This window comes from Anopheles gambiae, chromosome 3 (genome assembly GCF_943734735.2).
Source record: "Anopheles gambiae chromosome 3, idAnoGambNW_F1_1, whole genome shotgun sequence".
Classification (NCBI taxonomy): Eukaryota; Metazoa; Arthropoda; class Insecta; order Diptera; family Culicidae; genus Anopheles; species Anopheles gambiae.
Genome location: NC_064602.1, coordinates 65,457,707 through 65,484,332, shown reverse-complemented (window position 1 = coordinate 65,484,332; position 26,626 = coordinate 65,457,707). Strand labels below are relative to the sequence as shown.

The following is a 26,626-nucleotide window of genomic DNA, read 5'->3' as shown; positions in this document are numbered from 1 at the left end:
CCAGCACCTAATTTCTTTTCTTCTCTCTCTCTCTCTCTCTTCGTTCCAGCTTTCGTAAAGTGACGTGTAAGTCACCCCAGTATAAGGCGCCGTGAAGGAACAGCCCGATGCTGGGACGGTGGCCAAATCCGATCCTCTGCCTCCTCGTGGCGCCACTGGATGTTGGCCTCTGGTGTTGTCAGACTCACCAGCGGCCTAACCAAAGAGGACGGTCAGTGGGACACCAAGCGTTTGCTCAACGAAGCTACACGTACATTTGATGCTATGGGGGTTGAAGGGAAATAAATATGTATTTATTGTATTTTAGTGTAAGATTGAGGCCATGTAAAAATACACGTATAGCATTGGAATAAATTGAAATGTACAAATGCCTATATAAAACGAGTTAATTTTCGAGTTTGCAATGATTGCAATTTTCCACTCTTTCTCGCCGGATAGCATCAACTTCAAACGTACATAGTGGGGATGTTTTCCACTGCCAAGTACTATCCGACGGTGGGGTATTGCACCTCCTCCCGCCCTCCCTGTTCCATACTGCAGGAAGGAAAACCGTCAAATTGCTTTCGAACGGAAGCTAATACAAAGCTATATCAGGCAGCGACAGACGCGTCGGTACAAGTTGTGCAACTTTTGTCTCACAAGCGTGTCCTCCTAGGAACCACTCAGCTCGACTCTTCCAGTCAAAAAACGTGATTTTGTGTGAAATTTTCACCGTTTTACACACAGGTGTGGGAATGTTTTTCCCCCCTTCCCGGATCCATTGTTATCCCTCGTTGGATAGGGCGCGGCTAGTAGACCAAATTTGGTACGACCATTTGCGTAGGTACGATCAACACTCGTTACTCAAAATCGGAGTCAAAGTCCTTCTGCAGAACGCGCCACGGGCTGTCATTTGAAAACGGCCTCCGGAAAATTAACCGAATTTTTGTGATTCGTGATGGAAAAAGCCATCGAACACTTCAATTTACATCGAGATTTGGATGCGTGTAGCGAAAGAGAACGTTTCTCCTTCGACGCTTAGATAATCGAGATAATTCATTTGCTGCTACTCGCCATTTGTCTGAAGCATTCTTACCCCGGTTTAGTAGCGATGTCCAAATCTGCAACCGAATGTAGAGGAAAGAACTTCATTCCGGAATCAATGGCCTACAAAAATGGACAACTAAAACGAAATATCAGGGAAATGTAAAATTGTTCACACCAAACAACCTTAAAGCTTGGGTAGTTCCAAAAATATTTTATCAAATAGAAATAATGTCTCCGAAAGTCTCTGGCTCCTCTTTACCGTACTGCTCTGAGGCATTCTATCGGGGCCTTTATAGTCCAGTCCTATTCCATCACTGTTCTGCAAAAGCGGGCAGCTTTCTTTCTCACATATCATCACACACCGATTGGATTACAGAAGCCTTCATTGAAAGTGCCAAACAGGCATTCACGGTGCTGACGGAAGGAAGAACGGTTGCCACAAACTGCAGAACAATCACGAAATGGAGAAAGGTTATGGGTCCAAAACAGCCCCAGAGTTGATTGGGAAATGCAAAACAGAACCGATATAGATGATGCTAAATTCAGATGGTTCGTGTTCGAGGAGGCGAATGAGCTGCGCGATTCGTGCGCGATCGGGTTTCTCGCCATCGCAAATTGAAACTCCCTACCTTCGTTGGATCGAACACGGATCATACGCTAAGAGAATGATGCGAAGCGCATGTCTCCCATGGAACGTATTGAGACTGTAACGCAGATGAAGCTGTGCCGCAAACCACGTAACAAAGCCTTGTCGATCGAGATTCTCCTGTGTCGTGTCCCGGGTTGTGCAAACGTTGAACAAGCGAGTGCGAGACACGCACGCAATTTCTGGATGAAGGATCATCATTGACGCTTAAGTTACCCTAGCAGCGAGTATCAGATTGAAGGGCCAGCCGGGCCCCCACTTGAGTTGCAGTGGACGGCCAACGTGAAACGCAAGGAGACGTTTCAGCTTCACGTTTGACCTGGAGCCTGGAGATTGCTGCACGCGGGGGAGAGCGGTCGTTCACGGCGACGGTTTCAACAGCTAAGTTTGCCACAACAAAATATTCATTATCCCACACTGACAAGTTCGAATGATTACTTACAGGATCGGCCAGCGGAACATCAGGAGGATGGTACACCGAGAACCAGGCTTGGAAAATCCCAATCGGCTTGGAGAATGTGCTCCTACTACTTCCACCGCTGGAGCCTCAATCTGGGTGACCGATTGCGGTGAGGACGATGTTGGGATGGGCTGTTTACGGGACACAAAAGGGAAACACCATCAGGCGAGTGACGATACCGGGTGGTGAGATAGTATGCACCACCAAACACACAAGCAGCGGGAAAGGCAGCGTCGACGTACCAGGACCAGGGCATCCTGCAGCAGCACAGCGGTGTCTATGAGCAGCTGCTAGGACGGCCGAATGCCACCGGTAGCAGCCATCCTTACGACAATTCCAGCAGCAGCAGCAGTACGTACGATCCACAACACCCATCGCGCAATTACTCCACCGCTACACGGCCGCGCACGGAAAGCGCATCTGAGCACGGAAAGCGCATCTGACCACGGAAAGTGTAAAGTGAATCGGGAAAAAACGATGACAGTTGTTGTTGAACTTGTCCCGTTCTAGCACGGGATGGGGTGCGTTGCCAAGGTGGATTCAACATATCAGGTGGTGGTGGATTAGGGCCTTTGGGGAGGTCGCCATAGTTGAGGGACTTTACGTCATTTTAGAACCGTTGACCATTGGTTTCCGCACACAAAGCTTAGCAAATATAACAGATTTCGATTTGTTATGATGTGCATTTTAGTGCGTGTCTATTGATTTTATCGAAAAAACGTAATATATTAACAAAAGATTTGATCATTTGTTTATGCACGAAATTTCAAATCATGCTAGCATGAGTTCTAATCTCAAGTAAATTGCGGCCATGCGGCTCGTAGATAATGAGCAATTAATGTAAAAATCGAAAAAAAAAATAATGATTTCTTAATTTTTATCATCAAAAATGTCGAACACACAAAGAATTCTAGAATAAATTCACAGAAGCACACAAAATAACACACTTTAATGTATGTTTCAATGTTAAATAAGAAATACTCACAAAGTCCAACATATATTTTTAAATAATATTTATTCGAAAAAATGGGGTAGATAAATTATATGCACAAATTTAATTAATGTAAACAAAGCTAGAATCCTGGGGACCTTACGTCAAGTGACGAATTGTCAAAATGCACTAGAGTCCACCACCTGATATTTTTAAATCCACCTTGGGTGGGTCGCCATAGTTGGGGGGACTTTGGTGTCATTTTAAAACCCGCTACACACCGTTGGTTTCAAAAAGTATAGCAAACAGAAAACATTTTCTTTCTTGCTTATAGGCAAGTGCATTTTTGTATTTATTCATTTTATTGAACAAACATCAGAGATACAAAATCAGGCAATACTTACTGCAATTGTCCTCGTGTGTCCATGTGTGTCTCGTAGATGATGCGGAATAAAGGTGAAAATAGCAAATAAATTCATGATTTCTTAGTCTTCGTCTCTATCTGTCCTCACCTGATCTCGGATTGCATCCACCTTGCGTAGAGCTTCGGTTGACAGTAAAAGATGCAGCGGTTCTGAATAGTACTAAATCTCGCCGATAGATGACGCTGGACATTGGGACATTGGTTCGTGTTCGAGGAGGCGAATGAGCTGCGCGATTCGTGCGCGATCGGGTGATTTCTCGCCATCGCAATTCGCAAATTCGCACGCTTCATCTCGGCGGCATCTCGACATCGCGACCGAAAAACGGGTACCATTTTACGAGGTGTAATTAGAATCAGCGCAATAAACCGTTTCCATCAAAGGCACACATCCGCGTGTTTGGAAGACTCTCCCTGCAAAAAAAAAGTAAACGTTTTCGCTACGCGATTAAATGTTAATGTTCACAAACCAATTTCATGTTTTTTTTTAGTTCTCTATGTTCCAATCCGGGCGAGGTTTTCAATACTTTTGCATTCATACTTTAAAGGCTTGCGTCCATCCAGCCTGGGTAATAAGTTCTTTTTTAAATTCTGCCGCCGGTTGATGCTTTGATGTTGATCCTGTTTCGGAGATAAAAGCGTCCACCACTTTGACGCATTCTCATGGAGACGCACGGTGGCGGCTGAGCGCCACTGTCCCATAAAACCATCACTTTTTACCCGTACAAAAAAAAAAAAAAAAAAAAAAAAAAACCGTAGAAAAGAAAAACCCAATAAAAGAAGCACACAGGACGCGACACAGGATCTGCACAGAACTCGCACAGGCCTCGCACGCCAGGCCAGGACACCGGTACGACGAAATGAACCAAAATCGGACCTGGAAATGTAACAACACTTGGATGCGTTTTCCAAAACCCACACACCACAGGTAACTAGATGGTTACCAGCCGAAAATGCGTAATCTGTCAAGTTGCTGTTTCGATCGTAGTACACATGTGAACATCACCCAACCAAAGGCTATATATGTAAACCACACTTATGCATCAGGTTATATCCTCACTACGAGTAAACGCAAGGTGACGTGTTTTCGCTCGCTCTCACTTTTAACGGTTTTTTCGAGTGTTTTTGCGAAAAATTGATTCTGCTGTTGCTTCTAGTTACATTTCGCAGGTGGCCAAAGAGAATCGAACATGTCGATTAGAGAAGGACGTGCGCCCAATTCTAGTTCGCCGGAGTCCTTGATGGTGGTGAATCTCTCCACCTATCGGATTGAAGGCGAATTCGATGCTGGTGGCTGCGGCACGGTGTTGGTGGGCAGCCATGCCCGCTCCAAGCAGCCGGTGGTGATGAAAATGGCCAGCAAAGAGGTGGACCGGCTCCTGCTCGCCACGGAGCGCCGGATCTATGCGCGGCTGCCGAAGGCCCGTGGATGGCCCAGACTCATCGACGCCGGTACGTATCGCAAACGCGACGTGCTGGTTTTGGAGCGCCTGGGGCCATCCCTGCAGGACCTTACTGAACTTGTGCGGAGGACGCTTCGGTCTGAAGACGGTTTCGCAGCTAGCGCTGCAACTGCTCGACAGGCTGGAAACATTCCACGAGCTGGGGTACGTTCACCGCGACCTGAAGCCGGACAATGTCCTGCTGGGTCGCGGAACGACCCGCAAGACGCTGCACATGATCGACTTCGGTCTTGCCGAGCCGTATCGGCACCCACGCACGGGGGAACACATAGCGCAGGATGCGTTTTTCCCGTTCGCCGGAACGATCGAGTTTGCACCAGTGTTCGCTCATCTGGAGTACACACCGAGCAGGCGAGATGACATTTTGTCACTCGCCTACATGCTGGTGTTTTTGCTCCGCGGTGGCCTACCGTGGTATGGTACCGAGGAGCGATTTGATCCGGACGAGGCACTGCTTCTGAAGTTGTGCATTACGCCCAGCGAGCTGTGTAGAGGACTGCCGGCTGAGTTTCAGCGGTTGACCGAGTACGCGTTGCAGATGGAATTCTGCGACGCGCCGGACTATACCGAGCTGAAGCGGATGTTCCGGAATCTGCTGCGCCAACATTCCATGCAGCACGATTTGCATTTCGATTGGAACCGGTTTGGCTGCTAAACCAGCACCTAATTTCTTTTCTTCTCTCTCTCTCTCTCTCTTCGTTCCAGCTTTCGTAAAGTGACGTGTAAGTCACCCCAGTATAAGGCGCCGTGAAGGAACAGCCCGATGCTGGGACGGTGGCCAAATCCGATCCTCTGCCTCCTCGTGGCGCCACTGGATGTTGGCCTCTGGTGTTGTCAGACTCACCAGCGGCCTAACCAAAGAGGACGGTCAGTGGGACACCAAGCGTTTGCTCAACGAAGCTACACGTACATTTGATGCTATGGGGGTTGAAGGGAAATAAATATGTATTTATTGTATTTTAGTGTAAGATTGAGGCCATGTAAAAATACACGTATAGCATTGGAATAAATTGAAATGTACAAATGCCTATATAAAACGAGTTAATTTTCGAGTTTGCAATGATTGCAATTTTCCACTCTTTCTCGCCGAATAGCATCAACATCAAACGTACATAGTGGGATGTTTTCCACTGCCGACGCCGATCCACGAACACAAATTTTGATAGGCCACCTTTACATGAGCATAGCTTTCGAACGCGAGCTTATATAAGGGCGTGCGTGCGGGGCATCGATGGAAAGCTCTCGCCAAGTACTATCCGACGGTGGGGTATTGCACCTCCTCCCGCCCTCCCTGTTCCATACTGCAGGAAGGAAAACCGTCAAATTGCTTTCGAACGGAAGCTAATACAAAGCTATATCAGGCAGCGACAGACGCGTCGGTACAAGTTGTGCAACTTTTGTCTCACAAGCGTGTCCTCCTAGGAACCACTCAGCTCGACTCTTCCAGTCAAAAAACGTGATTTTGTGTGAAATTTTCACCGTTTTACACACAGGTGTGGGAATGTTTTTCCCCCCTTCCCGGATCCATTGTTATCCCTCGTTGGATAGGGCGCGGCTAGTAGACCAAATTTGGTACGACCATTTGCGTAGGTACGATCAACACTCGTTACTCAAAATCGGAGTCAAAGTCCTTCTGCAGAACGCGCCACGGGCTGTCATTTGAAAACGGCCTCCGGAAAATTAACCGAATTTTTGTGATTCGTGATGGAAAAAGCCATCGAACACTTCAATTTACATCGAGATTTGGATGCGTGTAGCGAAAGAGAACGTTTCTCCTTCGACGCTTAGATAATCGAGATAATTCATTTGCTGCTACTCGCCATTTGTCTGAAGCATTCTTACCCCGGTTTAGTAGCGATGTCCAAATCTGCAACCGAATGTAGAGGAAAGAACTTCATTCCGGAATCAATGGCCTACAAAAATGGACAACTAAAACGAAATATCAGGGAAATGTAAAATTGTTCACACCAAACAACCTTAAAGCTTGGGTAGTTCCAAAAATATTTTATCAAATAGAAATAATGTCTCCGAAAGTCTCTGGCTCCTCTTTACCGTACTGCTCTGAGGCATTCTATCGGGGCCTTTATAGTCCAGTCCTATTCCATCACTGTTCTGCAAAAGCGGGCAGCTTTCTTTCTCACATATCATCACACACCGATTGGATTACAGAAGCCTTCATTGAAAGTGCCAAACAGGCATTCACGGTGCTGACGGAAGGAAGAACGGTTGCCACAAACTGCAGAACAATCACGAAATGGAGAAAGGTTATGGGTCCAAAACAGCCCCAGAGTTGATTGGGAAATGCAAAACAGAACCGATATAGATGATGCTAAATTCAGATGGTTCGTGTTCGAGGAGGCGAATGAGCTGCGCGATTCGTGCGCGATCGGGTTTCTCGCCATCGCAAATTGAAACTCCCTACCTTCGTTGGATCGAACACGGATCATACGCTAAGAGAATGATGCGAAGCGCATGTCTCCCATGGAACGTATTGAGACTGTAACGCAGATGAAGCTGTGCCGCAAACCACGTAACAAAGCCTTGTCGATCGAGATTCTCCTGTGTCGTGTCCCGGGTTGTGCAAACGTTGAACAAGCGAGTGCGAGACACGCACGCAATTTCTGGATGAAGGATCATCATTGACGCTTAAGTTACCCTAGCAGCGAGTATCAGATTGAAGGGCCAGCCGGGCCCCCACTTGAGTTGCAGTGGACGGCCAACGTGAAACGCAAGGAGACGTTTCAGCTTCACGTTTGACCTGGAGCCTGGAGATTGCTGCACGCGGGGGAGAGCGGTCGTTCACGGCGACGGTTTCAACAGCTAAGTTTGCCACAACAAAATATTCATTATCCCACACTGACAAGTTCGAATGATTACTTACAGGATCGGCCAGCGGAACATCAGGAGGATGGTACACCGAGAACCAGGCTTGGAAAATCCCAATCGGCTTGGAGAATGTGCTCCTACTACTTCCACCGCTGGAGCCTCAATCTGGGTGACCGATTGCGGTGAGGACGATGTTGGGATGGGCTGTTTACGGGACACAAAAGGGAAACACCATCAGGCGAGTGACGATACCGGGTGGTGAGATAGTATGCACCACCAAACACACAAGCAGCGGGAAAGGCAGCGTCGACGTACCAGGACCAGGGCATCCTGCAGCAGCACAGCGGTGTCTATGAGCAGCTGCTAGGACGGCCGAATGCCACCGGTAGCAGCCATCCTTACGACAATTCCAGCGGCAGCAGCAGTACGTACGATCCACAACGCCCATCGCGCAATTACTCCACCGCTACACGGCCGCGCACGGAAAGCGCATCTGAGCACGGAAAGCGCATCTGACCACGGAAAGTGTAAAGTGAATCGGGAAAAAACGATGACAGTTGTTGTTGAACTTGTCCCGTTCTAGCACGGGATGGGGTGCGTTGCCAAGGTGGATTCAACATATCAGGTGGTGGTGGATTAGGGCCTTTGGGGAGGTCGCCATAGTTGAGGGACTTTACGTCATTTTAGAACCGTTGACCATTGGTTTCCGCACACAAAGCTTAGCAAATATAACAGATTTCGATTTGTTATGATGTGCATTTTAGTGCGTGTCTATTGATTTTATCGAAAAAACGTAATATATTAACAAAAGATTTGATCATTTGTTTATGCACGAAATTTCAAATCATGCTAGCATGAGTTCTAATCTCAAGTAAATTGCGGCCATGCGGCTCGTAGATAATGAGCAATTAATGTAAAAATCGAAAAAAAAAATAATGATTTCTTAATTTTTATCATCAAAAATGTCGAAAACACAAAGAATTCTAGAATAAATTCACAGAAGCACACAAAATAACACACTTTAATGTATGTTTCAATGTTAAATAAGAAATACTCACAAAGTCCAACATATATTTTTAAATAATATTTATTCGAAAAAATGGGGTAGATAAATTATATGCACAAATTTAATTAATGTAAACAAAGCTAGAATCCTGGGGACCTTACGTCAAGTGACGAATTGTCAAAATGCACTAGAGTCCACCACCTGATATTTTTAAATCCACCTTGGGTGGGTCGCCATAGTTGGGGGGACTTTGGTGTCATTTTAAACCCGCTACACACCGTTGGTTTCAAAAAGTATAGCAAACAGAAAACATTTTCTTTCTTGCTTATAGGCAAGTGCATTTTTGTATTTATTCATTTTATTGAACAAACATCAGAGATACAAAATCAGGCAATACTTACTGCAATTGTCCTCGTGTGTCCATGTGTGTCTCGTAGATGATGCGGAATAAAGGTGAAAATAGCAAATAAATTCATGATTTCTTAGTCTTCGTCTCTATCTGTCCTCACCTGATCTCGGATTGCATCCACCTTGCGTAGAGCTTCGGTTGACAGTAAAAGATGCAGCGGTTCTGAATAGTACTAAATCTCGCCAATAGATGACGCTGGACATTGGGACATTGGTTCGTGTTCGAGGAGGCGAATGAGCTGCGCGATTCGTGCGCGATCGGGTGATTCGCAATTCGCCATCGCAATTCGCAAATTCGCACGCTTCATCTCGGCGGCATCTCGACATCGCGACCGAAAAACGGGTACCATTTTACGAGGTGTAATTAGAATCCGCGCAATAAACCGTTTCCATCAAAGGCACACATCCGCGTGTTTGGAAGACTCTCCCTGCAAAAAAAAAGTAAACGTTTTCGCTACGCGATTAAATGTTAATGTTCACAAAAAAATTTCATGTTTTTTTTTAGTTCTCTATGTTCCAATCCGGGCGAAGTTTTCAATACTTTTGCATTCATACTTTAAAGGCTTGCGTCCATCCAGCCTGGGTAATAAGTTCTTTTTTAAATTCTGCCGCCGGTTGATGCTTTGATGTTGATCCTGTTTCGGAGATAAAAGCGTCCACCACTTTGACGCATTCTCATGGAGACGCACGGTGGCGGCTGAGCGCCACTGTCCCAGAAAACCATCACTTTTACCCGTACAAAAAAAAAAAAAAAAAACCGTAGAAAAGAAAAACCCAATAAAAGAAGCACACAGGACGCGACACAGGATCTGCACAGAACTCGCACAGGCCTCGCACGCCAGGCCAGGACACCGGTACGACGAAATGAACCAAAATCGGACCTGGAAATGTAACAACACTTGGATGCGTTTTCCAAAACCCACACACCACAGGTAACTAGATGGTTACCAGCCGAAAATGCGTAATCTGTCAAGTTGCTGTTTCGATCGTAGTACACATGTGAACATCACCCAACCAAAGGCTATATATGTAAACCACACTTATGCATCAGGTTATATCCTCACTACGAGTAAACGCAAGGTGACGTGTTTTCGCTCGCTCTCACTTTTAACGGTTTTTTCGAGTGTTTTTGCGAAAAATTGATTCTGCTGTTGCTTCCAGTTACATTTCGCAGGTGGCCAAAGAGAATCGAACATGTCGATTAGAGAAGGACGTGCGCCCAATTCTAGTTCGCCGGAGTCCTTGATGGTGGTGAATCTCTCCACCTATCGGATTGAAGGCGAATTCGATGCTGGTGGCTGCGGCACGGTGTTGGTGGGCAGCCATGCCCGCTCCAAGCAGCCGGTGGTGATGAAAATGGCCAGCAAAGAGGTGGACCGGCTCCTGCTCGCCACGGAGCGCCGGATCTATGCGCGGCTGCCGAAGGCCCGTGGATGGCCCAGACTCATCGACGCCGGTACGTATCGCAAACGCGACGTGCTGGTTTTGGAGCGCCTGGGGCCATCCCTGCAGGACTTACTGAACTTGTGCGGAGGACGCTTCGGTCTGAAGACGGTTTCGCAGCTAGCGCTGCAACTGCTCGACAGGCTGGAAACATTCCACGAGCTGGGGTACGTTCACCGCGACCTGAAGCCGGACAATGTCCTGCTGGGTCGCGGAACGACCCGCAAGACGCTGCACATGATCGACTTCGGTCTTGCCGAGCCGTATCGGCACCCACGCACGGGGGAACACATAGCGCAGGATGCGTTTTTCCCGTTCGCCGGAACGATCGAGTTTGCACCAGTGTTCGCTCATCTGGAGTATACACCGAGCAGGCGAGATGACATTTTGTCACTCGCCTACATGCTGGTGTTTTTGCTCCGCGGTGGCCTACCGTGGTATGGTACCGAGGAGCGATTTGATCCGGACGAGGCACTGCTTCTGAAGTTGTGCATTACGCCCAGCGAGCTGTGTAGAGGACTGCCGGCTGAGTTTCAGCGGTTGACCGAGTACGCGTTGCAGATGGAATTCTGCGACGCGCCGGACTATACCGAGCTGAAGCGGATGTTCCGGAATCTGCTGCGCCAACATTCCATGCAGCACGATTTGCATTTCGATTGGAACCGGTTTGGCTGCTAAACCAGCACCTAATTTCTTTTCTTCTCTCTCTCTCTCTCTCTTCGTTCCAGCTTTCGTAAAGTGACGTGTAAGTCACCCCAGTATAAGGCGCCGTGAAGGAACAGCCCGATGCTGGGACGGTGGCCAAATCCGATCCTCTGCCTCCTCGTGGCGCCACTGGATGTTGGCCTCTGGTGTTGTCAGACTCACCAGCGGCCTAACCAAAGAGGACGGTCAGTGGGACACCAAGCGTTTGCTCAACGAAGCTACACGTACATTTGATGCTATGGGGGTTGAAGGGAAATAAATATGTATTTATTGTATTTTAGTGTAAGATTGAGGCCATGTAAAAATACACGTATAGCATTGGAATAAATTGAAATGTACAAATGCCTATATAAAACGAGTTAATTTTCGAGTTTGCAATGATTGCAATTTTCCACTCTTTCTCGCCGGATAGCATCAACTTCAAACGTACATAGTGGGGATGTTTTCCACTGCCGACGCCGATCCACGAACACAAATTTTGATAGGCCACCTTTACATGAGCATAGCTTTCGAACGCGAGCTTATATAAGGGCGTGCGTGCGGGGCATCGATGGAAAGCTCTCGCCAAATACTATCCGACGGTGGGGTATTGCACCTCCTCCCGCCCTCCCTGTTCCATACTGCAGGAAGGAAAACCGTCAAATTGCTTTCGAACGGAAGCTAATACAAAGCTATATCAGGCAGCGACAGACGCGTCGGTACAAGTTGTGCAACTTTTGTCTCACAAGCGTGTCCTCCTAGGAACCACTCAGCTCGACTCTTCCAGTCAAAAAACGTGATTTTGTGTGAAATTTTCACCGTTTTACACACAGGTGTGGGAATGTTTTTCCCCCCTTCCCGGATCCATTGTTATCCCTCGTTGGATAGGGCGCGGCTAGTAGACCAAATTTGGTACGACCATTTGCGTAGGTACGATCAACACTCGTTACTCAAAATCGGAGTCAAAGTCCTTCTGCAGAACGCGCCACGGGCTGTCATTTGAAAACGGCCTCCGGAAAATTAACCGAATTTTTGTGATTCGTGATGGAAAAAGCCATCGAACACTTCAATTTACATCGAGATTTGGATGCGTGTAGCGAAAGAGAACGTTTCTCCTTCGACGCTTAGATAATCGAGATAATTCATTTGCTGCTACTCGCCATTTGTCTGAAGCATTCTTACCCCGGTTTAGTAGCGATGTCCAAATCTGCAACCGAATGTAGAGGAAAGAACTTCATTCCGGAATCAATGGCCTACAAAAATGGACAACTAAAACGAAATATCAGGGAAATGTAAAATTGTTCACACCAAACAACCTTAAAGCTTGGGTAGTTCCAAAAATATTTTATCAAATAGAAATAATGTCTCCGAAAGTCTCTGGCTCCTCTTTACCGTACTGCTCTGAGGCATTCTATCGGGGCCTTTATAGTCCAGTCCTATTCCATCACTGTTCTGCAAAAGCGGGCAGCTTTCTTTCTCACATATCATCACACACCGATTGGATTACAGAAGCCTTCATTGAAAGTGCCAAACAGGCATTCACGGTGCTGACGGAAGGAAGAACGGTTGCCACAAACTGCAGAACAATCACGAAATGGAGAAAGGTTATGGGTCCAAAACAGCCCCAGAGTTGATTGGGAAATGCAAAACAGAACCGATATAGATGATGCTAAATTCAGATGGTTCGTGTTCGAGGAGGCGAATGAGCTGCGCGATTCGTGCGCGATCGGGTTTCTCGCCATCGCAAATTGAAACTCCCTACCTTCGTTGGATCGAACACGGATCATACGCTAAGAGAATGATGCGAAGCGCATGTCTCCCATGGAACGTATTGAGACTGTAACGCAGATGAAGCTGTGCCGCAAACCACGTAACAAAGCCTTGTCGATCGAGATTCTCCTGTGTCGTGTCCCGGGTTGTGCAAACGTTGAACAAGCGAGTGCGAGACACGCACGCAATTTCTGGATGAAGGATCATCATTGACGCTTAAGTTACCCTAGCAGCGAGTATCAGATTGAAGGGCCAGCCGGGCCCCCACTTGAGTTGCAGTGGACGGCCAACGTGAAACGCAAGGAGACGTTTCAGCTTCACGTTTGACCTGGAGCCTGGAGATTGCTGCACGCGGGGGAGAGCGGTCGTTCACGGCGACGGTTTCAACAGCTAAGTTTGCCACAACAAAATATTCATTATCCCACACTGACAAGTTCGAATGATTACTTACAGGATCGGCCAGCGGAACATCAGGAGGATGGTACACCGAGAACCAGGCTTGGAAAATCCCAATCGGCTTGGAGAATGTGCTCCTACTACTTCCACCGCTGGAGCCTCAATCTGGGTGACCGATTGCGGTGAGGACGATGTTGGGATGGGCTGTTTACGGGACACAAAAGGGAAACACCATCAGGCGAGTGACGATACCGGGTGGTGAGATAGTATGCACCACCAAACACACAAGCAGCGGGAAAGGCAGCGTCGACGTACCAGGACCAGGGCATCCTGCAGCAGCACAGCGGTGTCTATGAGCAGCTGCTAGGACGGCCGAATGCCACCGGTAGCAGCCATCCTTACGACAATTCCAGCAGCAGCAGCAGTACGTACGATCCACAACACCCATCGCGCAATTACTCCACCGCTACACGGCCGCGCACGGAAAGCGCATCTGAGCACGGAAAGCGCATCTGAGCACGGAAAGCGCATCTGAGCACGGAAAGTGTAAAGTGAATCGGGAAAAAACGATGACAGTTGTTGAACTTGTCCCGTTCTAGCACGGGATGGGGTGCGTTGCCAAGGTGGATTATAAAAATATCAGGTGGTGGATTAGGGCCTTTGGGGGGTCGCCATAGTTGAGGGACTTTACGTCATTTTAGAACCGTTGACCATTGGTTTCCGCACACAAAGCTTAGCAAATATAACAGATTTCGATTTGTTATTATGTGCATTTTAGTGCGTGTCTATTGATTTTATCGAAAAAACGTAATATATTAACAAAAGATTTGATCATTTGTTTATGCACGAAATTTCAAATCATGCTAGCATGAGTTCTAATCTCAAGTAAATTGCGGCCATGCGGCTCGTAGATAATGAGCAATTAGTGTAAAAATTGAAAAAAATAATTATTTCTTTATTTTTATCATCCAAAATGTCGAAAACACAAAGAATTCTAGAATAAATTCACAGAATAACACAAAATAACACACTTTAATGTATGTTTCAATGTTAAATAAGAACTCACAAAGTCCAAAATATATTTTTAAAGAATATTTATTCGAAAAAATGGGGTAGATAAATTATATGAACAAATTTAATTAATGTAAACAAAGTTTGAATCCTGGGGACCTTACGTCAAGTGACGAATTGTCAAAATGCACCAGAGTCCACCACCTGATATTTTTAAATCCACCTTGGGTGGGTCGCCATAGTTGGGGGGACTTTGGTGTCATTTTAAACCCGCTACACACCGTTGGTTTCAAAAAGTATAGCAAACAGAAAACATTTTCTTTCTTGCTTATAGGCAAGTGCATTTTTGTATTTATTCATTTTATTGAACAAACATCAGAGATACAAAATCAGGCAATACTTACTGCAATTGTCCTCGTGTGTCCATGTGTGTCTCGTAGATGATGCGGAATAAAGGTGACAAAATAGCAAATAAATTAATGATTTCTTAGTCTTCGTCTCTATCTGTCCTCACCTGATCTCGGATTGCATCCACCTTGCGTAGAGCTTCGGTTGACAGTAAAAGATGCAGCGGTTCTGAATAGTACTAAATCTCGCCAATAGATGACGCTGGACATTGGGACATTGGTTCGTGTTCGAGGAGGCGAATGAGCTGCGCGATTCGTGCGCGATCGGGTGATTCGCAATTCGCCATCGCAATTCGCAAATTCGCACGCTTCATCTCGGCGGCATCTCGACATCGCGACCGAAAAACGGGTACCATTTTACGAGGTGTAATTAGAATCCGCGCAATAAACCGTTTCCATCAAAGGCACACATCCGCGTGTTTGGAAGACTCTCCCTGCAAAAAAAAAGTAAACGTTTTCGCTACGCGATTAAATGTTAATGTTCACAAAAAAATTTCATGTTTTTTTTTAGTTCTCTATGTTCCAATCCGGGCGAAGTTTTCAATACTTTTGCATTCATACTTTAAAGGCTTGCGTCCATCCAGCCTGGGTAATAAGTTCTTTTTTAAATTCTGCCGCCGGTTGATGCTTTGATGTTGATCCTGTTTCGGAGATAAAAGCGTCCACCACTTTGACGCATTCTCATGGAGACGCACGGTGGCGGCTGAGCGCCACTGTCCCAGAAAACCATCACTTTTACCCGTAAAAAAAAAAAAAAAAAAAACCGTAGAAAAGAAAAACCCAATAAAAGAAGCACACAGGACGCGACACAGGATCTGCACAGAACTCGCACAGGCCTCGCACGCCAGGCCAGGACACCGGTACGACGAAATGAACCAAAATCGGACCTGGAAATGTAACAACACTTGGATGCGTTTTCCAAAACCCACACACCACAGGTAACTAGATGGTTACCAGCCGAAAATGCGTAATCTGTCAAGTTGCTGTTTCGATCGTAGTACACATGTGAACATCACCCAACCAAAGGCTATATATGTAAACCACACTTATGCATCAGGTTATATCCTCACTACGAGTAAACGCAAGGTGACGTGTTTTCGCTCGCTCTCACTTTTAACGGTTTTTTCGAGTGTTTTTGCGAAAAATTGATTCTGCTGTTGCTTCTAGTTACATTTCGCAGGTGGCCAAAGAGAATCGAACATGTCGATTAGAGAAGGACGTGCGCCCAATTCTAGTTCGCCGGAGTCCTTGATGGTGGTGAATCTCTCCACCTATCGGATTGAAGGCGAATTCGATGCTGGTGGCTGCGGCACGGTGTTGGTGGGCAGCCATGCCCGCTCCAAGCAGCCGGTGGTGATGAAAATGGCCAGCAAAGAGGTGGACCGGCTCCTGCTCGCCACGGAGCGCCGGATCTATGCGCGGCTGCCGAAGGCCCGTGGATGGCCCAGACTCATCGACGCCGGTACGTATCGCAAACGCGACGTGCTGGTTTTGGAGCGCCTGGGGCCATCACTGCAGGACTTACTGAACTTGTGCGGAGGACGCTTCGGTCTGAAGACGGTTTCGCAGCTAGCGCTGCAACTGCTCGACAGGCTGGAAACATTCCACGAGCTGGGGTACGTTCACCGCGACCTGAAGCCGGACAATGTCCTGCTGGGTCGCGGAACGACCCGCAAGACGCTGCACATGATCGACTTCGGTCTTGCCGAGCCGTATCGGCACCCACGCACGGGGGAACACATAGCGCAGGATGCGTTTTTCCCGTTCGCCGGAACGATCGAGTTTGCACCAGTGTTCGCTCATCTGGAGTATACACCGAGCAGGCGAGATGACATTTTGTCACTCGCCTACATGCTGGTGTTTTTGCTCCGCGGTGGCCTACCGTGGTATGGTACCGAGGAGCGATTTGATCCGGACGAGGCACTGCTTCTGAAGTTGTGCATTACGCCCAGCGAGCTGTGTAGAGGACTGCCGGCTGAGTTTCAGCGGTTGACCGAGTACGCGTTGCAGATGGAATTCTGCGACGCGCCGGACTATACCGAGCTGAAGCGGATGTTCCGGAATCTGCTGCGCCAACATTCCATGCAGCACGATTTGCATTTCGATTGGAACCGGTTTGGCTGCTAAACCAGCACCTAATTTCTTTTCTTCTCTCTCTCTCTCTCTCTTCGTTCCAGCTTTCGTAAAGTGACGTGTAAGTCACCCCAGTATAAGGCGCCGTGAAGGAACAGCCCGATGCTGGGACGGTGGCCAAATCCGATCCTCTGCCTCCTCGTGGCGCCACTGGATGTTGGCCTCTGGTGTTGTCAGACTCACCAGCGGCCTAACCAAAGAGGACGGTCAGTGGGACACCAAGCGTTTGCTCAACGAAGCTACACGTACATTTGATGCTATGGGGGTTGAAGGGAAATAAATATGTATTTATTGTATTTTAGTGTAAGATTGAGGCCATGTAAAAATACACGTATAGCATTGGAATAAATTGAAATGTACAAATGCCTATATAAAACGAGTTAATTTTCGAGTTTGCAATGATTGCAATTTTCCACTCTTTCTCGCCGGATAGCATCAACTTCAAACGTACATAGTGGGGATGTTTTCCACTGCCGACGCCGATCCACGAACACAAATTTTGATAGGCCACCTTTACATGAGCATAGCTTTCGAACGCGAGCTTATATAAGGGCGTGCGTGCGGGGCATCGATGGAAAGCTCTCGCCAAGTACTATCCGACGGTGGGGTATTGCACCTCCTCCCGCCCTCCCTGTTCCATACTGCAGGAAGGAAAACCGTCAAATTGCTTTCGAACGGAAGCTAATACAAAGCTATATCAGGCAGCGACAGACGCGTCGGTACAAGTTGTGCAACTTTTGTCTCACAAGCGTGTCCTCCTAGGAACCACTCAGCTCGACTCTTCCAGTCAAAAAACGTGATTTTGTGTGAAATTTTCACCGTTTTACACACAGGTGTGGGAATGTTTTTCCCCCCTTCCCGGATCCATTGTTATCCCTCGTTGGATAGGGCGCGGCTAGTAGACCAAATTTGGTACGACCATTTGCGTAGGTACGATCAACACTCGTTACTCAAAATCGGAGTCAAAGTCCTTCTGCAGAACGCGCCACGGGCTGTCATTTGAAAACGGCCTCCGGAAAATTAACCGAATTTTTGTGATTCGTGATGGAAAAAGCCATCGAACACTTCAATTTACATCGAGATTTGGATGCGTGTAGCGAAAGAGAACGTTTCTCCTTCGACGCTTAGATAATCGAGATAATTCATTTGCTGCTACTCGCCATTTGTCTGAAGCATTCTTACCCCGGTTTAGTAGCGATGTCCAAATCTGCAACCGAATGTAGAGGAAAGAACTTCATTCCGGAATCAATGGCCTACAAAAATGGACAACTAAAACGAAATATCAGGGAAATGTAAAATTGTTCACACCAAACAACCTTAAAGCTTGGGTAGTTCCAAAAATATTTTATCAAATAGAAATAATGTCTCCGAAAGTCTCTGGCTCCTCTTTACCGTACTGCTCTGAGGCATTCTATCGGGGCCTTTATAGTCCAGTCCTATTCCATCACTGTTCTGCAAAAGCGGGCAGCTTTCTTTCTCACATATCATCACACACCGATTGGATTACAGAAGCCTTCATTGAAAGTGCCAAACAGGCATTCACGGTGCTGACGGAAGGAAGAACGGTTGCCACAAACTGCAGAACAATCACGAAATGGAGAAAGGTTATGGGTCCAAAACAGCCCCAGAGTTGATTGGGAAATGCAAAACAGAACCGATATAGATGATGCTAAATTCAGATGGTTCGTGTTCGAGGAGGCGAATGAGCTGCGCGATTCGTGCGCGATCGGGTTTCTCGCCATCGCAAATTGAAACTCCCTACCTTCGTTGGATCGAACACGGATCATACGCTAAGAGAATGATGCGAAGCGCATGTCTCCCATGGAACGTATTGAGACTGTAACGCAGATGAAGCTGTGCCGCAAACCACGTAACAAAGCCTTGTCGATCGAGATTCTCCTGTGTCGTGTCCCGGGTTGTGCAAACGTTGAACAAGCGAGTGCGAGACACGCACGCAATTTCTGGATGAAGGATCATCATTGACGCTTAAGTTACCCTAGCAGCGAGTATCAGATTGAAGGGCCAGCCGGGCCCCCACTTGAGTTGCAGTGGACGGCCAACGTGAAACGCAAGGAGACGTTTCAGCTTCACGTTTGACCTGGAGCCTGGAGATTGCTGCACGCGGGGGAGAGCGGTCGTTCACGGCGACGGTTTCAACAGCTAAGTTTGCCACAACAAAATATTCATTATCCCACACTGACAAGTTCGAATGATTACTTACAGGATCGGCCAGCGGAACATCAGGAGGATGGTACACCGAGAACCAGGCTTGGAAAATCCCAATCGGCTTGGAGAATGTGCTCCTACTACTTCCACCGCTGGAGCCTCAATCTGGGTGATCGATTGCGGTGAGGACGATGTTGGGATGGGCTGTTTACGGGACACAAAAGGGAAACACCATCAGGCGAGTGACGATACCGGGTGGTGAGATAGTATGCACCACCAAACACACAAGCAGCGGGAAAGGCAGCGTCGACGTACCAGGACCAGGGCATCCTGCAGCAGCACAGCGGTGTCTATGAGCAGCTGCTAGGACGGCCGAATGCCACCGGTAGCAGCCATCCTTACGACAATTCCAGCAGCAGCAGCAGTACGTACGATCCACAACACCCATCGCGCAATTACTCCACCGCTACACGGCCGCGCACGGAAAGCGCATCTGAGCACGGAAAGCGCATCTGACCACGGAAAGCGCATCTGAGCACGGAAAGTGTAAAGTGAATCGGGAAAAAACGATGACAGTTGTTGAACTTGTCCCGTTCTAGCACGGGATGGGGTGCGTTGCCAAGGTGGATTATAAAAATATCAGGTGGTGGATTAGGGCCTTTGGGGGGTCGCCATAGTTGAGGGACTTTACGTCATTTTAGAACCGTTGACCATTGGTTTCCGCACACAAAGCTTAGCAAATATAACAGATTTCGATTTGTTATTATGTGCATTTTAGTGCGTGTCTATTGATTTTATCGAAAAAACGTAATATATTAACAAAAGATTTGATCATTTGTTTATGCACGAAATTTCAAATCATGCTAGCATGAGTTCTAATCTCAAGTAAATTGCGGCCATGCGGCTCGTAGATAATGAGCAATTAGTGTAAAAATTGAAAAAAATAATTATTTCTTTATTTTTATCATCCAAAATGTCGAAAACACAAAGAATTCTAGAATAAATTCACAGAATAACACAAAATAACACACTTTAATGTATGTTTCAATGTTAAATAAGAACTCACAAAGTCCAAAATATATTTTTAAAGAATATTTATTCGAAAAAATGGGGTAGATAAATTATATGAACAAATTTAATTAATGTAAACAAAGTTTGAATCCTGGGGACCTTACGTCAAGTGACGAATTGTCAAAATGCACCAGAGTCCACCACCTGATATTTTTAAATCCACCTTGGGTGGGTCGCCATAGTTGGGGGGACTTTGGTGTCATTTTAAACCCGCTACACACCGTTGGTTTCAAAAAGTATAGCAAACAGAAAACATTTTCTTTCTTGCTTATAGGCAAGTGCATTTTTGTATTTATTCATTTTATTGAACAAACATCAGAGATACAAAATCAGGCAATACTTACTGCAATTGTCCTCGTGTGTCCATGTGTGTCTCGTAGATGATGCGGAATAAAGGTGACAAAATAGCAAATAAATTAATGATTTCTTAGTCTTCGTCTCTATCTGTCCTCACCTGATCTCGGATTGCATCCACCTTGCGTAGAGCTTCGGTTGACAGTAAAAGATGCAGCGGTTCTGAATAGTACTAAATCTCGCCAATAGATGACGCTGGACATTGGGACATTGGTTCGTGTTCGAGGAGGCGAATGAGCTGCGCGATTCGTGCGCGATCGGGTGATTCGCAATTCGCCATCGCAATTCGCAAATTCGCACGCTTCATCTCGGCGGCATCTCGACATCGCGACCGAAAAACGGGTACCATTTTACGAGGTGTAATTAGAATCAGCGCAATAAACCGTTTCCATCAAAGGCACACATCCGCGTGTTTGGAAGACTCTCCCTGCAAAAAAAAAGTAAACGTTTTCGCTACGCGATTAAATGTTAATGTTCACAAAAAAATTTCATGTTTTTTTTTAGTTCTCTATGTTCCAATCCGGGCGAAGTTTTCAATACTTTTGCATTCATACTTTAAAGGCTTGCGTCCATCCAGCCTGGGTAATAAGTTCTTTTTTAAATTCTGCCGCCGGTTGATGCTTTGATGTTGATCCTGTTTCGGAGATAAAAGCGTCCACCACTTTGACGCATTCTCATGGAGACGCACGGTGGCGGCTGAGCGCCACTGTCCCATAAAACCATCACTTTTACCCGTACAAAAAAAAAAAAAAAAAACCGTAGAAAAGAAAAACCCAATAAAAGAAGCACACAGGACGCGACACAGGATCTGCACAGAACTCGCACAGGCCTCGCACGCCAGGCCAGGACACCGGTACGACGAAATGAACCAAAATCGGACCTGGAAATGTAACAACACTTGGATGCGTTTTCCAAAACCCACACACCACAGGTAACTAGATGGTTACCAGCCGAAAATGCGTAATCTGTCAAGTTGCTGTTTCGATCGTAGTACACATGTGAACATCACCCAACCAAAGGCTATATATGTAAACCACACTTATGCATCAGGTTATATCCTCACTACGAGTAAACGCAAGGTGACGTGTTTTCGCTCGCTCTCACTTTTAACGGTTTTTTCGAGTGTTTTTGCGAAAAATTGATTCTGCTGTTGCTTCTAGTTACATTTCGCAGGTGGCCAAAGAGAATCGAACATGTCGATTAGAGAAGGACGTGCGCCCAATTCTAGTTCGCCGGAGTCCTTGATGGTGGTGAATCTCTCCACCTATCGGATTGAAGGCGAATTCGATGCTGGTGGCTGCGGCACGGTGTTGGTGGGCAGCCATGCCCGCTCCAAGCAGCCGGTGGTGATGAAAATGGCCAGCAAAGAGGTGGACCGGCTCCTGCTCGCCACGGAGCGCCGGATCTATGCGCGGCTGCCGAAGGCCCGTGGATGGCCCAGACTCATCGACGCCGGTACGTATCGCAAACGCGACGTGCTGGTTTTGGAGCGCCTGGGGCCATCACTGCAGGACTTACTGAACTTGTGCGGAGGACGCTTCGGTCTGAAGACGGTTTCGCAGCTAGCGCTGCAACTGCTCGACAGGCTGGAAACATTCCACGAGCTGGGGTACGTTCACCGCGACCTGAAGCCGGACAATGTCCTGCTGGGTCGCGGAACGACCCGCAAGACGCTGCACATGATCGACTTCGGTCTTGCCGAGCCGTATCGGCACCCACGCACGGGGGAACACATAGCGCAGGATGCGTTTTTCCCGTTCGCCGGAACGATCGAGTTTGCACCAGTGTTCGCTCATCTGGAGTATACACCGAGCAGGCGAGATGACATTTTGTCACTCGCCTACATGCTGGTGTTTTTGCTCCGCGGTGGCCTACCGTGGTATGGTACCGAGGAGCGATTTGATCCGGACGAGGCACTGCTTCTGAAGTTGTGCATTACGCCCAGCGAGCTGTGTAGAGGACTGCCGGCTGAGTTTCAGCGGTTGACCGAGTACGCGTTGCAGATGGAATTCTGCGACGCGCCGGACTATACCGAGCTGAAGCGGATGTTCCGGAATCTGCTGCGCCAACATTCCATGCAGCACGATTTGCATTTCGATTGGAACCGGTTTGGCTGCTAAACCAGCACCTAATTTCTTTTCTTCTCTCTCTCTCTCTCTCTTCGTTCCAGCTTTCGTAAAGTGACGTGTAAGTCACCCCAGTATAAGGCGCCGTGAAGGAACAGCCCGATGCTGGGACGGTGGCCAAATCCGATCCTCTGCCTCCTCGTGGCGCCACTGGATGTTGGCCTCTGGTGTTGTCAGACTCACCAGCGGCCTAACCAAAGAGGACGGTCAGTGGGACACCAAGCGTTTGCTCAACGAAGCTACACGTACATTTGATGCTATGGGGGTTGAAGGGAAATAAATATGTATTTATTGTATTTTAGTGTAAGATTGAGGCCATGTAAAAATACACGTATAGCATTGGAATAAATTGAAATGTACAAATGCCTATATAAAACGAGTTAATTTTCGAGTTTGCAATGATTGCAATTTTCCACTCTTTCTCGCCGGATAGCATCAACTTCAAACGTACATAGTGGGGATGTTTTCCACTGCCGACGCCGATCCACGAACACAAATTTTGATAGGCCACCTTTACATGAGCATAGCTTTCGAACGCGAGCTTATATAAGGGCGTGCGTGCGGGGCATCGATGGAAAGCTCTCGCCAAGTACTATCCGACGGTGGGGTATTGCACCTCCTCCCGCCCTCCCTGTTCCATACTGCAGGAAGGAAAACCGTCAAATTGCTTTCGAACGGAAGCTAATACAAAGCTATATCAGGCAGCGACAGACGCGTCGGTACAAGTTGTGCAACTTTTGTCTCACAAGCGTGTCCTCCTAGGAACCACTCAGCTCGACTCTTCCAGTCAAAAAACGTGATTTTGTGTGAAATTTTCACCGTTTTACACACAGGTGTGGGAATGTTTTTCCCCCCTTCCCGGATCCATTGTTATCCCTCGTTGGATAGGGCGCGGCTAGTAGACCAAATTTGGTACGACCATTTGCGTAGGTACGATCAACACTCGTTACTCAAAATCGGAGTCAAAGTCCTTCTGCAGAACGCGCCACGGGCTGTCATTTGAAAACGGCCTCCGGAAAATTAACCGAATTTTTGTGATTCGTGATGGAAAAAGCCATCGAACACTTCAATTTACATCGAGATTTGGATGCGTGTAGCGAAAGAGAACGTTTCTCCTTCGACGCTTAGATAATCGAGATAATTCATTTGCTGCTACTCGCCATTTGTCTGAAGCATTCTTACCCCGGTTTAGTAGCGATGTCCAAATCTGCAACCGAATGTAGAGGAAAGAACTTCATTCCGGAATCAATGGCCTACAAAAATGGACAACTAAAACGAAATATCAGGGAAATGTAAAATTGTTCACACCAAACAACCTTAAAGCTTGGGTAGTTCCAAAAATATTTTATCAAATAGAAATAATGTCTCCGAAAGTCTCTGGCTCCTCTTTACCGTACTGCTCTGAGGCATTCTATCGGGGCCTTTATAGTCCAGTCCTATTCCATCACTGTTCTGCAAAAGCGGGCAGCTTTCTTTCTCACATATCATCACACACCGATTGGATTACAGAAGCCTTCATTGAAAGTGCCAAACAGGCATTCACGGTGCTGACGGAAGGAAGAACGGTTGCCACAAACTGCAGAACAATCACGAAATGGAGAAAGGTTATGGGTCCAAAACAGCCCCAGAGTTGATTGGGAAATGCAAAACAGAACCGATATAGATGATGCTAAATTCAGATGGTTCGTGTTCGAGGAGGCGAATGAGCTGCGCGATTCGTGCGCGATCGGGTTTCTCGCCATCGCAAATTGAAACTCCCTACCTTCGTTGGATCGAACACGGATCATACGCTAAGAGAATGATGCGAAGCGCATGTCTCCCATGGAACGTATTGAGACTGTAACGCAGATGAAGCTGTGCCGCAAACCACGTAACAAAGCCTTGTCGATCGAGATTCTCCTGTGTCGTGTCCCGGGTTGTGCAAACGTTGAACAAGCGAGTGCGAGACACGCACGCAATTTCTGGATGAAGGATCATCATTGACGCTTAAGTTACCCTAGCAGCGAGTATCAGATTGAAGGGCCAGCCGGGCCCCCACTTGAGTTGCAGTGGACGGCCAACGTGAAACGCAAGGAGACGTTTCAGCTTCACGTTTGACCTGGAGCCTGGAGATTGCTGCACGCGGGGGAGAGCGGTCGTTCACGGCGACGGTTTCAACAGCTAAGTTTGCCACAACAAAATATTCATTATCCCACACTGACAAGTTCGAATGATTACTTACAGGATCGGCCAGCGGAACATCAGGAGGATGGTACACCGAGAACCAGGCTTGGAAAATCCCAATCGGCTTGGAGAATGTGCTCCTACTACTTCCACCGCTGGAGCCTCAATCTGGGTGACCGATTGCGGTGAGGACGATGTTGGGATGGGCTGTTTACGGGACACAAAAGGGAAACACCATCAGGCGAGTGACGATACCGGGTGGTGAGATAGTATGCACCACCAAACACACAAGCAGCGGGAAAGGCAGCGTCGACGTACCAGGACCAGGGCATCCTGCAGCAGCACAGCGGTGTCTATGAGCAGCTGCTAGGACGGCCGAATGCCACCGGTAGCAGCCATCCTTACGACAATTCCAGCAGCAGCAGCAGTACGTACGATCCACAACACCCATCGCGCAATTACTCCACCGCTACACGGCCGCGCACGGAAAGCGCATCTGAGCACGGAAAGCGCATCTGACCACGGAAAGCGCATCTGAGCACGGAAAGTGTAAAGTGAATCGGGAAAAAACGATGACAGTTGTTGAACTTGTCCCGTTCTAGCACGGGATGGGGTGCGTTGCCAAGGTGGATTATAAAAATATCAGGTGGTGGATTAGGGCCTTTGGGGGGTCGCCATAGTTGAGGGACTTTACGTCATTTTAGAACCGTTGACCATTGGTTTCCGCACACAAAGCTTAGCAAATATAACAGATTTCGATTTGTTATTATGTGCATTTTAGTGCGTGTCTATTGATTTTATCGAAAAAACGTAATATATTAACAAAAGATTTGATCATTTGTTTATGCACGAAATTTCAAATCATGCTAGCATGAGTTCTAATCTCAAGTAAATTGCGGCCATGCGGCTCGTAGATAATGAGCAATTAGTGTAAAAATTGAAAAAAATAATTATTTCTTTATTTTTATCATCCAAAATGTCGAAAACACAAAGAATTCTAGAATAAATTCACAGAATAACACAAAATAACACACTTTAATGTATGTTTCAATGTTAAATAAGAACTCACAAAGTCCAAAATATATTTTTAAAGAATATTTATTCGAAAAAATGGGGTAGATAAATTATATGAACAAATTTAATTAATGTAAACAAAGTTTGAATCCTGGGGACCTTACGTCAAGTGACGAATTGTCAAAATGCACCAGAGTCCACCACCTGATATTTTTAAATCCACCTTGGGTGGGTCGCCATAGTTGGGGGGACTTTGGTGTCATTTTAAACCCGCTACACACCGTTGGTTTCAAAAAGTATAGCAAACAGAAAACATTTTCTTTCTTGCTTATAGGCAAGTGCATTTTTGTATTTATTCATTTTATTGAACAAACATCAGAGATACAAAATCAGGCAATACTTACTGCAATTGTCCTCGTGTGTCCATGTGTGTCTCGTAGATGATGCGGAATAAAGGTGACAAAATAGCAAATAAATTAATGATTTCTTAGTCTTCGTCTCTATCTGTCCTCACCTGATCTCGGATTGCATCCACCTTGCGTAGAGCTTCGGTTGACAGTAAAAGATGCAGCGGTTCTGAATAGTACTAAATCTCGCCAATAGATGACGCTGGACATTGGGACATTGGTTCGTGTTCGAGGAGGCGAATGAGCTGCGCGATTCGTGCGCGATCGGGTGATTCGCAATTCGCCATCGCAATT

General features: G+C 46.9%; 5 long non-coding RNA genes across 5 annotated transcripts; all 5 read right to left on the bottom strand.

Moving 5' to 3' along the window:
- Positions 1–23: 23 nt before the first annotated feature.
- LOC133393403 (uncharacterized) lies at positions 24–2,968 on the bottom strand. The gene is made up of 3 exons (XR_009766142.1): positions 2,375–2,968; positions 2,115–2,263; positions 24–262 (listed from the first exon to the last, which is right to left on the bottom strand). It is a non-coding gene; the product is annotated as an uncharacterized LOC133393403 (long non-coding RNA).
- Positions 2,969–5,626: 2,658 nt separating this feature from the next.
- On the bottom strand, positions 5,627–8,841 carry LOC133393868 (uncharacterized). Its single transcript, XR_009766446.1, has 3 exons — positions 8,089–8,841; positions 7,829–7,977; positions 5,627–5,865 (listed from the first exon to the last, which is right to left on the bottom strand). It is a non-coding gene; the product is annotated as an uncharacterized LOC133393868 (long non-coding RNA).
- Positions 8,842–11,332: 2,491 nt separating this feature from the next.
- Positions 11,333–14,019, bottom strand: LOC133393831 (uncharacterized). Its single transcript, XR_009766422.1, has 3 exons — positions 13,796–14,019; positions 13,536–13,684; positions 11,333–11,571 (listed from the first exon to the last, which is right to left on the bottom strand). It is a non-coding gene; the product is annotated as an uncharacterized LOC133393831 (long non-coding RNA).
- A 3,030-nt stretch (positions 14,020–17,049) lies between these two features.
- Positions 17,050–19,758, bottom strand: LOC133393879 (uncharacterized). Its single transcript, XR_009766453.1, has 3 exons — positions 19,513–19,758; positions 19,253–19,401; positions 17,050–17,288 (listed from the first exon to the last, which is right to left on the bottom strand). It is a non-coding gene; the product is annotated as an uncharacterized LOC133393879 (long non-coding RNA).
- Positions 19,759–22,766: 3,008 nt separating this feature from the next.
- LOC133393854 (uncharacterized) lies at positions 22,767–25,475 on the bottom strand. The gene is made up of 3 exons (XR_009766439.1): positions 25,230–25,475; positions 24,970–25,118; positions 22,767–23,005 (listed from the first exon to the last, which is right to left on the bottom strand). It is a non-coding gene; the product is annotated as an uncharacterized LOC133393854 (long non-coding RNA).
- Between the last annotated feature and the right edge of the window lie 1,151 nt (positions 25,476–26,626).